This window comes from Elephas maximus, chromosome 17, assembly GCF_024166365.1.
Source record: "Elephas maximus indicus isolate mEleMax1 chromosome 17, mEleMax1 primary haplotype, whole genome shotgun sequence".
Lineage (NCBI taxonomy): Eukaryota > Metazoa > Chordata > Mammalia > Proboscidea > Elephantidae > Elephas > Elephas maximus.
Genome location: NC_064835.1, coordinates 6,397,049 through 6,411,454, shown reverse-complemented (window position 1 = coordinate 6,411,454; position 14,406 = coordinate 6,397,049). Strand labels below are relative to the sequence as shown.

General features: G+C 40.2%; 1 pseudogene; it reads right to left on the bottom strand.

Annotated features, from left to right (window-relative positions):
* Nucleotides 1–1,692: 1,692 nt before the first annotated feature.
* Nucleotides 1,693–6,674, bottom strand: LOC126060949 (NXPE family member 2-like; annotated as a pseudogene).
* Between the last annotated feature and the right edge of the window lie 7,732 nt (nt 6,675–14,406).

Below are 14,406 nucleotides of genomic sequence, written 5' to 3'. Positions count from 1 at the left end.
ATGTTTGAGTTAATTTTTGTGAAAGATGTGAACTCTGTGTCTAGATTCATTTTTTTTTTTTTTTTTGGTATGTGGATGTCCAGTTATTACAGCACCATTTGTTGAAAACACTATCCTTTCTCCATTGAGTAACAATTTTTTTTTTTTTTTTTAGTCATCATATAAAGTGACAAAACATCATTGGGCATATTTTTAAATGCTGCAACAGAACATGAAAAATACTCTCCAGAGAAGTATGCAAGCAAATATTGTACTGTCTAATACAGTACCGCTATTATTGAACACTTGAAACATGACCTGTGCCAGTGAGGAACTAATTTTTTAATTTAATTTAAACTTAAACAGCCATGTGTGACTAATGGCTATTCTATTGAATGGTGCAGCTCTAGAACGAGAATAAAAACCAAACCCAGTGCCATCGAGTCAATTCTGACTCATAGCGACCCTATAGGACAGAATAGAACTGCCCCATAGAGTTTCCAAGGAGCACCTGGTGGATTCGGACTGCCAGCCCTTTGGTTAGCAGCTGTAACACTTAACCACTATTCCACCAGGGCTTCCAGAACAAGAATAGCAGATCCTTATTATTCTGGACTGATTGGTCACATCTAAATTAGGGCATTCAATTTTGGGGGGTCAGAGATGAAATGAAAGGCACATTGCAGAGTGATAGAGGCAAGCTGCTGTGCATGAAGAGAGGAGAAATAGTTACAAAACTAGAAACTACCGCATTAGAAGTAGGTCGAAGAAATTCGAGATAGCATTGGTGGGGAAATACCTCTTTTAAGCAGTTAAGGGTGCAATGATTGGAAGAATAATTTGATTTATTTTGGAAAGTTTTCTATAGAGAAAATTAGAATCAATGAGTAGCTAGATATAAGGAGAAAATTTCTAATGTGAGTTCCCTTACTTAGAGTAGGTCAGTCCTAAGCTGCATAACCTGGCCTTTACATTGATGTTATAGCATTATAATTTTACCTTCTCTCGCTAAGAAACAGTCCAAACAGGGAAATCATCCTTGAGAAACAAAACAATATTCCCACTCTTGAGACCCAGAGTATATTAATGGAAAGGGTGGATACTTTTATGCTGAGAGGAAGATATAGAGACAAAGTTCATGAAGTCATTTGAGCTCCTCTGGAGGGAATCTCATCTCAGAGTTTTCGGATCAGCAAGAATCAGAGTACATTGACATAATCATTAAGTTGGTTCCTTTCAATAAGCTTGTGGGATTCCAGCTGCGAACCCTGATCCTTACTGGAGTCTAACAAACAACTAGTTACCAAACTCCAAATAACTGTTTCAAGATTCCACTAAGTTTTCTTCTCCTATAGATCACATTTTCTCTAAACTTGGGTCATTTACATCACTCATTTCTAAGCCATCAAAAAAAAACCCACTGCCGTCGAGTCGATTCCGACTCATAGCGACCCTATAGGACAGAGTAGAACTGCCCCATAGAGTTTCCAAGGAGCGCCTGGCAGATCCGAACAGCCAACCTTTCGGCTAGCGGCCGTAGCACTTAACCACTACGCCACCAGGGTGTCCTTTCTAAGCCATGTGTCTTAAAATTAAAGTATGAATGGTGTTGTTTTGCTATTTGGTCATCAAACTCAGCATTGAAGAGATTCCTTTACGTTTGGTTTCCTCATACTTCGGATTGAATTAGATTATCCTTGAGGTGTATGTGAGTCATCTATAGAGAACAGTGAGTGCTATTTTTTCTGTGCTTGCCCTCTGGCAAATGTAGTTTAAAAACGTGTTAACCTGATATTTGATCACGTAATCAGGTGGGTGGGAATTATTAATGCAATATGCAATAGTCATTTCCCAGGCATCAATAACACCAACATTGAGATCCGCAAAAATATCATGCATTATAAGATTCTGAATGTAGCCATGAAAGTCACTAAGCATCTCTGCATTTAGATACATCCCCCTGGTGTTTCCAGTTTTAAGGATAACTTTGGTCTCTGGGCTTTGCAGCAATAGACATTCAATGGCCTTTTGAAAGTTGATGGCCCTACGAATGAAAATGTTGATGGGAAAAGGCCTGAAGTGCTGGCCAAGGATAATGACAATGGTGTGTCATTGTCTCCTGCTACCCAGTCAATTTCTCATGGGATATAGTTTTCATCTTTCGCTGAGAACAGCTTTTGGTAATAAGTGGATGACCATGTTTTTCTCACTGAATCAAAATGTGTCTTTCGGCATCCAGAAGCGCATGGGCTTTAAAGATCCCAGTTCCATGATGATCGAAATATTTTAAAGCTGATGTAAAACAAATCAGTAGATCTTTTAACAAAAGGAAAAACAGGTATAATTTTAAATTGCAACACCATCTGTAAAATTCTAACCAAGGTCACTTCTATTCTGAGCATTGCTGCCTATGGGAGGTAAGGACCATACCAGATGCACTAAAATCTCAATAAAATTTTGAACTTTTCATCAAAATATGTGAAGACGAAAAGTATGAATATTCTTGCAAACAAGAAAATAAAACGTAATTTTTTATTATAACATTTTTGTAAATATAAAAAATCTTATTGATGAATTAAAAAAAAAATAAAACAACCATCAGAAAAGGAAAGCAGAGTTCCAACTCTTATAAAAATACCTCAAAACTCAACTACAACTAAAAAAAAAAATCATACTTATCACAACTTTTTGTAAGTAGTAAATCCACTGTCACAGTGTTGAATCTCCCATGAGGCAGATAAGTTTTCTTTTCAAGCAGTCGTCTCTAATTTTTGTTGCATCTAACTCAGCCTGTTTGCAAAATGCTGTAATCCACCTTTTTTGCAAAGCGTAACCACTAGGGAAAGGAGTCTTCGTTCCAGTCTGACATTTCTGTTTTATATTTTCAGTCTCTGGCAATTCCACAAATATTTATCAAGTACCAGCTATGTTCCAGGTACTGGCTTAGGGAAATAATAATTACAACACATACTGGCTTCCAGTCTTAAGCCAACTTATCTCACACCTTTGCACATAAACATGGCGCAAGGATCGCCTTTAACAAGGTCATGATAAAGGGATGAATTTTAAAAGTTCTCACTAAACAGCTTTTTCCTGAAGTGGCGATGGGTTTCCTCTTGAGCATTTACGGTGTCTCGTTGGAATCCAACCTGTTTCCAAGTCCACTCAACTGTGAGAGTGATAGCCAAAGCCAGGAAGAAATGAGGGGCTAGGAAGTAGCAGACTCAGTGGCCCTGGTGAATATTACATTGATGCTATGGGCTTTGCTGAATTGCTAAATCTCCTCCTCAGACTAGTTCTTCCTGAAAGAAGCTTGAACATGTTTATGAAATGAGTGTCACATGTTTATTTTTTGTGCACCAGAATTATGTTCTCCAGTTAAGCAATAAACCTCTTACATGTTTAATTGTTGTGTCTAGAACTTAATGTAAATATACTCAGTGTCATCTGAATAGTGCAGGGAAAAAAGAAAAACCATTACCCTCTTGTTCTAAACACTCCACTATTGAAGCAGCAGATGAGTCAGTGAGCTTGCTTGCACCTAGGTAAGATTCTAAGGCCACTTTTATATTTGCTATTTATAAACCTTCCTTGTCATTGTCGTAGATTGAATTATATCCCTCAAAAATGTGTGTATTTACTTGGTTAGGCCAAAACCAAACCCAAACCCATTTCCATTGAGTGGATTCCAACTCATAGTGACCCTATAGGACCGGGTAGAACTGCCCCGTAGAGTTTCCAAGGAGCGCCTGGTGGATTCAAACTGCCAGCCTTTGGGTTAGCAGTCGTAGCACTTAAGCACTACGCCAACATGGTTAGGCCGTGATTCCCACTATTCTGTGGTTGTCCTCCATTTTGTGATTGTAATTTTATGTTAAAGAGGATTAGGGTGGGATTGTAACACCCTTACCAAGTCATAACCCTGATCCAATGTAAAGCCCAATGTAAAGCGAGTTTCCCTGGGGTGTGGCCTCAAGAGATAAAAAGAAAGGGAAGCAAGCAGAGAGTTAGGGACCTCCTACCACCAAGAAAACACCACCAGGAACAGAGCACATCCTTTGGACCACAGGTCACTGTGCCTGAGAATCTCCTCCACCAGGGGAAGATTGAGAACAAGGACCTTCCTCCAGAGCCGACAGAGAAAGCCTTTCCCTGGAGCTGATGCCCTGAATTTGGACTTTTAGCCTACTTTACTGTGAGGAAATAAATTTCTCTTTGATAAAGCCATCCATTTGTGGTATTTTTACTATAGCAGAACTATACAACTAAGACAGTCACCTACCTGTATTATTGAGGGTTTGGATATAAATTTAAGAACTTAAAATTTTTCCGTATTAAATTACTTCAGGTTTCTACATCGTTCTGAAAACTAATAGTCTGATACTATTTTTTAAGAAACTGCCTGTCTTTACTAGAAATTGCTACTGTTCAGGCAAAAGAGGAACAAGAGTGTCACGAAGACAATTTGCCTTAAGAATGTGAGAATTGTCTTTGGTGTTAAGGTTGTTAATGGATTATGGTTGCCACGGCAGAAACAGGATCTGTCTTTTTCACAGATTGTGAGCTTTAGGTCTGGGTTCATGGTTTATTTATATCTACGTTCTCCAAAGAGTCCTTGAGTGATGCAAAGGACTCTTTGGAGAACATAGATATAAATAAACCATGAACCCAGCTGCCAACACTCTCAGCTGCCAACCAAAAGGTTGATGGTTCAAGTCCACCCAGAGCACTGGTGATCTACTTCCAAAAAAACAGCCATTGAAAACCCTGTGGAGTACAGTTCAACTCTGATAAATGTGAGGTCACCATGAGTTGTAGTCAACTTAATGACAACTGGTTTACTCTTCTCCATAGGGTTTAGCGAAGTGCTTTGCACATCATAGGCCCTCAAAAAACATTTGCTGAATGCATGAAAAAGAGTCCCTGTGTAATGTATACCCCATTGATTGTTATAATGGAAGTCATTTGCTTTACTGAAATTCACTTTAAAGCCAGTGCAGCAGAAAAATCATTTTTATAAGTGAGATGAATTTGTGTTCACCAACTGAAGTCCATGTGGTAAAACTGAAAAGTCCACAGAAATTTCTAGTACACAGGCCTATGCATGAGATGACCTGACTGAAAGAGGAATTAGAAACCACCAGTGACCATGTCCTAACTCTGAAGCTGTGCAGCCCATCTGAGACATTTTCACCTAGCACCAGCACCCAACTGTTGGATTTTGGGGAATAAATTTCAAATTTAAATACAAATATCCTGTACATTTTGAGAGAGTGCATCTAAAATTAAGGGTTCCCCAACCACATATCTGACTCAGGATGAAAATTGGTTTAAATTAATATGGAAACTATTTCCAAAAATAAAATCTTGGAAGGTGGCTGATACCATTAGTCCCAGGAAAACCATGATGCTGAGAAATCAAAATGGTGAGTGAGTAGCTCTCAAAGTAATAATGTCCTTTGAATGATAAATAGTGAGCACCACAGACAACAGCAGACTGGACTTACTGTTACATGGTAAGACCTCAGTAGATGTAAAGTTCTGCATCATTACAACCTCCAAGTTGGACCTTCAAGAAATAGAAAAATGAATTATCTTGGTATCTGCCCAGATGTTAAGGTGAGAATGAATTACCGGTTTAGATGACTTGAACCACTCTTATCTCTCTGCAAATGATTTTTTTTTTATTCTTATTATTTTTTATATATTTAAGCTATTCTAGGGAAAGTAAATGGGTCAGGGTTCTGGAAAACTGTTCCTTGCCCTTAGCAGGAGATCCAGATCCAGAGAGTCACATACCTTCCATGTACAATCAATCAAATCAATATATGTATTCTTTGATTTTACCTTCTAAATGCCATCCTCTCCATCTTTCCACCCTGCAGTAATTCAGGTCCTCACTGACCTTAAGCTTCAATTAAAATCACCTGGAGGATTTGTTGAACCCAATTGCTGGTACCTACTCCAGCGTTTCTGAGTAGGTCTAGGGTGGGGCCCAATCTCTTTTGGCTGAGCCAATAATAAATGGATTTTTCCATACCTTAGCCAGAAAAAAAAAAAAAAAAAGGCAGTGAAGGTGAGACAGGGGTGGAAGGGAAATCTTGTAAAGATAGAGGGTCATTTGTGCCCTGCCCCCTTGTGCCCGCATCATGTTTGAATTGGGTTTGAACTTGTGTTTCCAGGATATTATGCTATCCAGCTTACTCTTCTGAACACACATCAGAAAACCAAGGCTTTTCTACAGCAGTAGTTTCCAAACTGCAGAACCCAAGTTCCTTCAAATAATCCAGAAAATAAGTGTCCGTGGTCAAATAAGTTTGGGCAATGTCATATGCTCTCTCCCTGCTTGAAGATTTATATCATATATGTTAACGTTTCTGGGATATCCTGCTGCAAAGAAACCTATTTAACTTTGGTTTTCCAGATTGTGTTTCACTTATTCTTTCACTCCACAAACATTTATTGAGAACTTTCTAGGTGTCAGACGTTGTGCTAGGCCTATGAGTCAAAAAGGCAGATCTGAAAGGCTTCTGTAGCACATACATGGCCGGTAAGTCTCTGCCTACCCCTCAGACCTCTTTCGCCCTCCCTCACTGCATTCCAGCCTCACAGCCTGCCTCCTGGTTCCCTGAGTATGCCAGCATGCTATTGCTCCGGGTCCTAGTCCCTCCCTCGAGAATGGTATTTCCCCACATGTTTCACATGGCTCGTTCCCTCACTTCACTCAGGGTGCTGCCCAGGTGATCCATCTCAGCTTGTTGCTCAAAAGGAGCCTCACCCAATCACTCTTTTAAAGCAGCATCAACCATCATTTTCAGTCCCTTACACTGATGACTTCATGCTACAAATCTCTTTATCTATTGTCTTTCTACCCCACTAGAAGAGTCCCTGGATGGTATAAATGGTTAACACACATGGCTGCTAACTGAAAAGTTGGACTCTCAAGTCCACTCAGAGGTGCCTCAGAAGAAAGGCCTGGTGATCTTCTTCCAAAAAAATCGGTCACTGGGGGACCAGAGTCTTGGGGGACATCCAGGACAATCGGCCTAACAAAGCTTACAAAGAAAGTGTTCCACTTCCCCCTTGGTGAGTAGCATCTGGGGTCTTCAAAGCCTGAAGGTGGATGTCTAAGATACGTCTATTTGTCCCATCCCACCCAGAGCAAAGGAGAATGAAGAAAACCAAAAACACAAGGAAAATAGTAGCCCAAAGGATCAATGGGCCACATGAACCAACCCCTCCCCCAGCCTGAGCCCCGAAGAACTAGATGGTGCTGTCACCACCACCAACTGCTCAGACTGGGGTCACAGCGGAGGGTCCTGGACAGAGCCGATAAACTTTTACCTAAAAAGCACAATTAAAAAAAGAAAACGAACCATTGCCATTTGATGGCAATTTAAACATATATATTTATTGGCTGCATTGTTTCATTAAGTCATTCCAGGTTCAGAGTGAATGGACCTGGTGAGAACAGGGAATCACATGTGAGTAAATGTTTAACTTCCTTAGATATTATCTCTTTGGAAACTGGGCTACGAATACACTCTCTTCTTATTTCAAGCATAACTTAGTATCTTGGACAAGACATTGGGGTAACAAAAGAGATTAGAGACAAGAGTCATGGAAAAGCATGTGAAATGATGGGAGTCGTAGGAGCATCAGAGCCTGTCTAACTTCAGTGGGGATAATGGCCGAGATCAGCCTAATCTGCTTCCTACGAGGTGAGGTAGAGGTCAGACATACATCCACTCTCCAACCTTTTAGCAATTCTGACACCAGCCATCCTCCGCAGGGCACTCTCTACTTCTCTGCTGGGTTCGATAATTACTGCAATGGCCACACGGAATTCACAGTTTTTTTAAGTGGTTTATTAAGGAAGTAACAGGCTACAACTCTGGATCAGGATCAACAGGCTACAACTCAGAATCAGGATCAGGAAGCACGCAGGGAAAGTCTGGATGGTTGCCCCGAAGAGGAAAGCACTTCCCTCCCTTCTCTCTCAGCTCCTTTCAGCCATGAGAGCAAGCAGGCTTTTTTCTCTGCCATGCACACTCCCTCTCAGCTGTGCAAGCCTCCTCGGGCTCCCTCAGGACAGGCTCTTCTTGGCCCCCTCAGGACAGGCTCCTCTAGGCTCTGAGTCTGTCACCACCGACGTTGCCACAGGGCACCTTCCAGGCCTGTTGCTTTCCGTTTGGCAGAAAGGCCCTTTCTGGGCCTCTGCCTGTCTTCAGTGTTACAGCCCTTGACCTGTGTTACAGCTCTGTTAGGAGATATCTTACCTCCTTTTTCTCTACTACTTTCTGTCTGCAAAACCTCTGTGAGGTTGGCTGCATATAACATAAACTTCTTGTCACTTTCAAGGCATGGTCCTCCCGCCAGGCCCACAAACTGACCAATCCCTTCTCAGTAGGGCACAGACACTTCATTTGTACAGTTGTTATTGTTGTTAGGTGCCCTCGAGTCGATTCTGTCTCATAGCAACTCTATGTACAACAGAATGAAGCACTGGCCGGTCCTACTCCATCCTCACAATCCTTGTTATGTTTAAGCCCACTGCTGCAGCAACTGTGTCAATCCATCTTATTGAGGGTCTTCCTCCTTTTCGCTGACTTTTTACTTTACCAAGCATGATGTCCTTCTCCGGGGACTGATCCCTCCTGATATAACATGATCAAAGTATGTGAGACGTAGTCTTTCCATCCTTGCTTCTAAGGAGCAGTCTAGTTATACTTCTTCCAAGACAGAGTTGTTCATTCATTTGGCAGTCCCTGCTGTATTCAATATTGTTCTCCAAGGCATCAATTCACTGTGCAGGTTTCATATGCATATGAGGTGATTGAAAACACTATGGCTTGGGTCAGGTGCACATTAGTCTTCAAGGTGACATCTTTGCTTTTCAAGGCTTTAAAGAGGTCTTTTGCAGCAGATTTGCCCAATGCAATGCATCTTTTGATTTCTTGACTGCCGCTTCCATGGGTGTTTCTTGTGTGTCCAAGTAAAATGAAATCTTTGACAACTTCAGTCTTTTCTCCGTTTATCGTAATGTTGCTTATTGGTTCAGTAGTGAGGATTTTCATTTTCTTTATGTTGAAGTGTGATCTATACTGAAGGCTGTGGTCTTTGATCTTCATTAGTAAGAGCTTAGTAAGTGCTTCAAGTCCTCTTCACTTTCAGCAAGCAAGGTTGTGTCATCTGTATAATGCAGGTTGTTAATGAGACTTCCTCCTATCTTGATACTCCGTTCTTCTTCATATAGTCCAGCTTCTCAGGTTATCTGCTCAGCATAGAGGTCGAATAGGTATGGTGATAGGATACAACCCTGACGCACACTGTTGCTGACGTTAAAGCACACAGTATCCCCATGTTCTGTTCCAATGACTGCCTCTTGACCTACATACAGGTTCCTCATGAGCATGATTAAGTGTTTGGGAATTCCCATGCTTTGCAAAGTTATCCATAATCTGTTTTGATCCACACAGTCAAATGCCTTCGCATAGTCAATTAAACACAGGTAGACATTTTCCTGGTGTTCTCTGCTTTCAGGCAGGATCTGTCTGACCTGTGCGAGATGCCCAAGGGCTTCTTTTGCCACTCTCTATTTGTCCAAGGGGTAGGGTTAATGTTTTGATTTTGGCCCTTTCTTCTTTCTGGATGTGTACATTTATTGCTATAAATTGACCTCTGAGCACTGCTTTTGCTATGTCCCAAAGGATCTGGTAGGATGTGTTTTCATTCTCATTTGATTCCGTGAATTTCTTTATTCCATCCTTAATTTCTTCTATAAGCCAGTAGTTTTTGAGCAAGATGTTGTTCAGTTTCCAGGTGTTTGATTTTTTTTTTTTTGGCTTGCTTTTTCTCTTATCGATTTCTACTTTTACGGCTTTATGGTTAGAAAAGATACTTTGTAATAATTCTATGTTTTGGATTCTGTTAAGGCTTGCTTTATGGCCTAATATGTGGTCTATTCTAGAGAATGTTCCATGTGCGTTGGAATAGAAAGTATACTTGGATGTTGTTGGGTGGGGTGTTCTGCATATATCTATGAGGTCAAGTTGGTTGATTATGTCATTTAGATCTTCCGTGTCTTTATTGAGCTTCTTTCTGGATGTCCTGTCCTTCACCCAAAGTGGTGTGTTGAACTTTCCTACTATTATTGAGGAGCTGCCTATCTCTCTTTTGAATGACGTTAGAGTTTGCTTTATGTATTTTGGAGCCCTGTCATTGGGTGTGTAAATATTTATTATGGTTATGTCTTCCTGGTCTATTGACCCTTTAATCATTATATAGTGTCCTTTCTTACTTTTGTGGTGGATTTTACTTTAAAGTCTATTTTGTCTGATTAATATTGCCTCTCCTGCCCTTTTTGGATTGTTGTTTGCTTGATATGTATTTTTTTCCATCCTTTGAGTTTTAGTTTGTGTCCTTAAATCTAAGGTGTGTCTCTTGTAGGCAGCATATAGACAGGTCCTGTTTTTCATTCATTCTGCCGCTCTCTATTTCTTTATTGGTGCATTTAGTCCATTTACATTCAGCATAATTATTGATAGGTATGAGTTTAGTGCTGTCATTTTGATGTCTTTTTTTTGTGTGTGTTGTTGACAGGTTCTTTGTTCCACTTAATTTTCTGCGCTGAGTCATTTTTCTTTATATATTTTCTTTTTCTCTTTTTCATTGTTGTTGATTTTGTATTTGCTAAGTCTTTATATTTTTCTTGTTTTTTATCTTGATGTGTAGGATTGTTAGTTTCCTTTGTGGTTACCTTAATATTCACCCCTATTTTTCTAAGTTTAAACCAATCTTTTATTTCTTTATATCACCTTAACTTCCTCCCCATATGAAAGATCTCTTGGCTCCACCTCTGTTTAGTTTTATTTAATTAAAATACAGTAAAATTGACTTCCACCACTTATCTGTCAGGTTTTTATACTGTGGTGGCTATGATGCTGGAAGCTATGCCAATGGTATTTCAAATACCAGCAGGATCACCCATGGTGGACAGGTTTTGGTGGAGCTTCCAGACCAAGACAGGCTGAAAAGACGATTCTGGTGATCTACTTCTGAAAAAATTGGCCAATGAAAGCCTTATGGATAGCAGTGGAACACTGTCTGATACAGTGCCAGGAGACAGGCCCCTAAGTTTGGAAGGCACTCAGAACACGACTGGGGAAGAACTGCCTCCTAAAAGTGGAGTCAATCTTAATGACATGAATGAAGTAAAGCTTTGGGTAGCTTCAGTTGCTGATGTGGCATGACTCAAAATGAGAATAGTTGCAAACATCCATTAATAACTGGAACATGTAATGTACAAAGTACGAATGAAGGAAAATTGGAAGTTGTCAAAAATGAAATGAAAAGCTTGAAGATCGATATACTAGGCATTAGTGAGCTGAAGTGGACTGGTATTGGCCATTTTGAATTGGACAATTCAATGGTTTACTACACAGGGAATGACAAACTGAAGAGAAATGGCATCCAGTTCATAGTTAAAAAGAACATTTCAAGATCTATCCTGAAATACAATGCTGTCAGTGAGAGGATAATAGCCATATGCCTACAAGGAAGACCGGTTCATACAATTATTATTCAAATTTATGCACCAATCACTAATGCCAAAAATGAGGAAACTGAAGATATTTACTCACTTCTGCAGTCTGAAATTGATCAAACATGCAATCAAGATGCATTGATAATCACTGGTGATTGGAATGCAAACTTTGAAAAGGAAGAAGGATCACTGGTTGGAAAATATGGCCTTGGTGATAGAAATGATGTGGAAAATCCTATGATACAATTTTGCAAGACCAATAAATTATTCTTTGGAAATACCTTTTTTCAACAACTTAAGTGGTGACTGTACACGTGGACCTTGCCAGATGGATCCACAGGGATCAAACTGACTTCATCTGTGGAAAGAGTTGTTGGAGAAACTCAATATCATCAGCTGTAAGAAAGCCAGGTGCTGACTGCAGAACAGACCATCAATTGTTCACATGCAGGTTCAAGGTGAAGATGAAGAAAAATTAGGATAAGTCCACAAGAGCCAAAGTACATCCTTGAGTATATTCCACCTAAATTTAGAGACCATCTCAAGAATAGATTTGGTGCATTGAACACTAATGACCAAAGACCAAACAAGTTGTGGGATGACATCAAGGACATCATACATGGAGAAAGCAAAAGGTCATTAAAAAGATGGAAAAGAAAATACCAAAATGGATGTCAGAAGAGACTCTGAAACTTGCTCTTGAAGATAGAGTAGCTAAAATGAATGGAAGAAATGATGAAGTAAAAGAGCTGAACAGAAAATTTCAAACGGCAGCTCGAGAAGACAACATGTGCAAAGACCTGGAGTTAGAAAACCAAAAGGAAAGAACATGCTTGGCATTTCACAAGCTGAAAGAGCTGAAGAAAGAATTCAATGCTCAAGGTGAAATATTAAAGGATTCTATGGACAAAATATTGACTGATGCAGGAAGCATCAAAAGAAGATGGAAGGAATACACAGAGTCATTGTGCAAAAAGAACTGGTTAATGGTGAACCATTTCAGCAGGTAGTATATGATCAAGAGCTGATGGTACTGAAAGAAGTCCAAGCTGCATTGAAGGGAATGTCAAAAAACAAGGCTCCAGAAATTGATGGAATACCAGTTAAGGTGTTTCAACAAACAGATGCAATGCCAAAAGCACTCACTATTCTATGCCAAGAAATTTGGAAGACTACCTATCTAGCCAACCGACTAGAGGAGATCCACATATGTGCCCATTCCAAAGAAAGGTGATCCAATGGAATGAGCAAATTATTGAATGATATCATAATATCAGACACAAGTAAAATTAGGCTGAAAGTATGTCAAAAATGGTTGCAGCAGTACATCAACAGGAACTGCCAGAAAGTGAAGCCAGATTCAGAAGAGGGTGGGGAATGAGGGATATAACTGCTAACGTCGGGTAGATCTTGGCTGAAAAGAGAAAATACCAGAAAGATGTTTACCTGTGTTTTATTGAATATGAGAAGGCATGGATCATAACAAATCACGGGTAACTTTGCAAAGAATGGGAATTCCAGAACACTTAATTGTGCTCATATGGAACCTGTACATAGACCAAGAGGCAGTCATGCAAACAGAACAAAGGGGATATTGCATGGTTTAATATCAGGAAAGGCATGTGACAGGATTGTATCCTTTCCCCGTACTTATTCAATCTGTATGCCAAGCAATTATCCAAGAACCTTCCAGATTGGAAGAAGACTCATTAACAACCTTTTAATATGCAGATGACACAACCTTGCTTGCTGAATGTGAAGAGGACTTGAAGCACTTAACTAATGAAGATCAAAGACCACAGCCTTCAGTATGTGTTAAAAACCATTGCTGTAAGTTTTCGACTCCATAACGACCCTATAGGATAGAGTAGAACTGCCCCACAGGGTTTTCAAGGAGCAACTGGTGGATTCAAATTGCTGACATTTTGGTTAGCAGCCAAGCTCTTAACCACTCCTCACAACTGGACTAATAAGCAACGTCATGGTAAACAGAAAATATTGAAGTTGTCAACTATTTCATTTTACTTGGATCCACAATCAATGTCAACGGAAGCAGCATTCACAAAATCAAATGACAGCACTTTGGGAAAATCTGAGGCAAAAAACCTCTTTAATGTGTTAAAAGTCAAAAATGCCACCTTGAGGACAGGTGCTCCTAACTCAAGCCATGATAAGGCAATTTTCTTCTTCTTCTTCTCCTTCCCCTTCTTCTTCTTCCCCTTACCGTTCTCCTTCTCCTTCTCCTCCTTCTCCTTCTTCTTTTAATTGTACTTTAGATGAAGGTTTACAGAGCAAACTATCTTCTCATTGAAAAATTAGTACACATGTTGTTTGGTGACATTGGTTATCAGCCCCACGACATGTCAGCACTCTCCCTTCATGACTTTGTGTTCCCTATTATCAGCTTTGCTCTCCCCTCCTGCCTTCTCATCCTTGCCCCTGGGCTGGTGTGCCCCTTTAGTCTCATTTTGTTTCATGGACCTGTCTAATCTTTGGCTTAAGGGTAAACCTCAGGAGTGACTTCAGTACTGATCTCAGAGGGTATCCAAGGGCCATACTCTCAGAGTTTCTCCAATCGTTGTCAGGCCAGTAAGTCTGATCCTTTTTTTGTGAGTTAGAATTTTGTTCTACGTTTTCTCTCCAACTCTGCCTGGGACTCTCTATTGTGATCCCTCTCAGAGCCATCAGTGGTGGTAGCAGAGCACCATCTAGTTGTGGGGGGCTCAGTTTGGTGGAGGCTGTGGTAGTTGTAGTCCATTAGTACTTTGGACTAATCTTTCCCTTTTGTGTCTTTGGTTTTCATCACTCTCCCTTGCTCCCAACAGGGTGAGACCAGTGGAATACATTAGATGGATGTTTACAGGCTTTTAAGTTCCCAGCTG